Source organism: Rhinoderma darwinii, chromosome 4, assembly GCF_050947455.1.
Source record: "Rhinoderma darwinii isolate aRhiDar2 chromosome 4, aRhiDar2.hap1, whole genome shotgun sequence".
Taxonomy (NCBI): domain Eukaryota; kingdom Metazoa; phylum Chordata; class Amphibia; order Anura; family Rhinodermatidae; genus Rhinoderma; species Rhinoderma darwinii.
Window position 1 is genome coordinate 1,120,001 of NC_134690.1, and position 2,500 is coordinate 1,122,500.

The window sequence follows — 2,500 nt, forward strand, 5'->3', positions numbered from 1 at the left end:
CACAAATGGGGAATTAGCTCAAATGGTAGAGCGCTCGCTTCGCATGCGAGAAGTAGCGGGATCGATACCCGCATTCTCCAATAGTTTTGATTGCAGTTCTTCTCAAAACACGGGACAATTTTCCTCTCGTTGCTTGCTCATGAAACATATTTGCAAGCTTAGGAAACAGGCAGTGGCAAGCTTAGGAGGCAAGCTTAGAAGACAAGCAACAGCAGAGTGGCACAGCGGAAGCGTGCTGGGCCCATAACCCAGAGGTCGATGGATCGAAACCATCCTCTGCTAAGTGCTCTTATCCAGCTTTTTAAATCTCAATTTCTCATACTACCCATTGTCTCTACTTCAACAGAGGGGGGCAGGTGTAGACTTCTGGGCCAACAACCAAAAATCCAAAGGATCTGCACCATTTCTTCTACATTGCCACTTTCTTAGCCTGATTTGGGGCTTTTTTTTTTCCTCCTCAAAATTCTTGACTCCTAGCATGTTAGAAAATGGTAAAACCTATGGGTAACCTATACTTTTACAACACCTGGCACCCCGCAAGCTCCACACTCTTCCTTTCCTTACGGCAGAGTGACATCCATACTTAAAAAAAAAAAAAAAAAAAAAGCTTTAATACAACCGGTTTACCAACATGGGTAAATCACACCTGTGGCGTCTCAAGCACCACAGCCCAGCGGCACAAATGGGGAATTAGCTCAAATGGTAGAGCGCTCGCTTCGCATGCGAGAAGTAGCGGGATCGATACCCGCATTCTCCAATAGTTTTGATTGCAGTTCTTCTCAAAACACGGGACAATTTTCCTCTCGTTGCTTGCTCATGAAACATATTTGCAAGCTTAGGAAACAGGCAGTGGCAAGCTTAGAAGGCAAGCTTAGAAGACAAGCAACAGCAGAGTGGCACAGCGGAAGCGTGCTGGGCCCATAACCCAGAGGTCGATGGATCGAAACCATCCTCTGCTAAGTGCTCTTATCCAGCTTTTTAAATCTCAATTTCTCATACTACCCATTGTCTCTACTTCAACAGAGGGGGGCAGGTGTAGACCTCTGGGCCAACAACCAAAAAAGCCAAAGGATATGCACCATTTCTTCTACATTGCCACTTTCTTAGCCTGATTTGGGGATTTTTTTTTTCCTCCTCAAAATTCTTGACTCCTAGCATGTTAGAAAATGGTAAAACCTATGGGTAACCTATACTTTTACAACACCTGGCACCCCGCAAGCTCCACACTCTTCCTTTCCTTACGGCAGAGTGACATCCATACTTAAAAAAAAAAAAAAAAAAAAAAAGCTTTAATACAACCGGTTTACCAACATGGGTAAATCACACCTGTGGCGTCTCAAGCACCACAGCCCTGAGGCACAAATGGGGAATTAGCTCAAATGGTAGAGCGCTCGCTTCGCATGCGAGAAGTAGCGGGATCGATACCCGCATTCTCCAATAGTTTTGATTGCAGTTCTTCTCAAAACACGGGACAATTTTCCTCTCGTTGCTTGCTCATGAAACATATTTGCAAGCTTAGGAAACAGGCAGTGGCAAGCTTAGGAGGCAAGCTTAGAAGACAAGCAACAGCAGAGTGGCACAGCGGAAGCGTGCTGGGCCCATAACCCAGAGGTCGATGGATCGAAACCATCCTCTGCTAAGTGCTCTTATCCAGCTTTTTAAATCTCAATTTCTCATACTACCCATTGTCTCTACTTCAACAGAGGGGGGCAGGTGTAGACTTCTGGGCCAACAACCAAAAATCCAAAGGATCTGCACCATTTCTTCTACATTGCCACTTTCTTAGCCTGATTTGGGGCTTTTTTTTTTCCTCCTCAAAATTCTTGACTCCTAGCATGTTAGAAAATGGTAAAACCTATGGGTAACCTATACTTTTACAACACCTGGCACCCCGCAAGCTCCACACTCTTCCTTTCCTTACGGCAGAGTGACATCCATACTTAAAAAAAAAAAAAAAAAAAAAGCTTTAATACAACCGGTTTACCAACATGGGTAAATCACACCTGTGGCGTCTCAAGCACCACAGCCCAGCGGCACAAATGGGGAATTAGCTCAAATGGTAGAGCGCTCGCTTCGCATGCGAGAAGTAGCGGGATCGATACCCGCATTCTCCAATAGTTTTGATTGCAGTTCTTCTCAAAACACGGGACAATTTTCCTCTCGTTGCTTGCTCATGAAACATATTTGCAAGCTTAGGAAACAGGCAGTGGCAAGCTTAGAAGGCAAGCTTAGAAGACAAGCAACAGCAGAGTGGCACAGCGGAAGCGTGCTGGGCCCATAACCCAGAGGTCGATGGATCGAAACCATCCTCTGCTAAGTGCTCTTATCCAGCTTTTTAAATCTCAATTTCTCATACTACCCATTGTCTCTACTTCAACAGAGGGGGGCAGGTGTAGACTTCTGGGCCAACAACCAAAAATCCAAAGGATCTGCACCATTTCTTCTACATTGCCACTTTCTTAGCCTGATTTGGGGATTTTTTTTTTCCTCCTCAAAATTC

At 45.0% G+C, this 2,500-nt stretch overlaps 4 non-coding genes across 4 annotated transcripts; all 4 read left to right on the plus strand.

Moving 5' to 3' along the window:
- Positions 1 to 7: 7 nt before the first annotated feature.
- TRNAA-CGC (transfer RNA alanine (anticodon CGC)) lies at positions 8 to 80 on the plus strand. Its single transcript has one exon. It is a non-coding gene; the product is annotated as a tRNA-Ala (tRNA).
- A 604-nt stretch (positions 81 to 684) lies between these two features.
- TRNAA-CGC (transfer RNA alanine (anticodon CGC)) lies at positions 685 to 757 on the plus strand. The gene has a single exon. It is a non-coding gene; the product is annotated as a tRNA-Ala (tRNA).
- Positions 758 to 1,364: 607 nt separating this feature from the next.
- Positions 1,365 to 1,437, plus strand: TRNAA-CGC (transfer RNA alanine (anticodon CGC)). The gene has a single exon. It is a non-coding gene; the product is annotated as a tRNA-Ala (tRNA).
- Positions 1,438 to 2,041: 604 nt separating this feature from the next.
- TRNAA-CGC (transfer RNA alanine (anticodon CGC)) lies at positions 2,042 to 2,114 on the plus strand. Its single transcript has one exon. It is a non-coding gene; the product is annotated as a tRNA-Ala (tRNA).
- Positions 2,115 to 2,500: the final 386 nt, after the last annotated feature.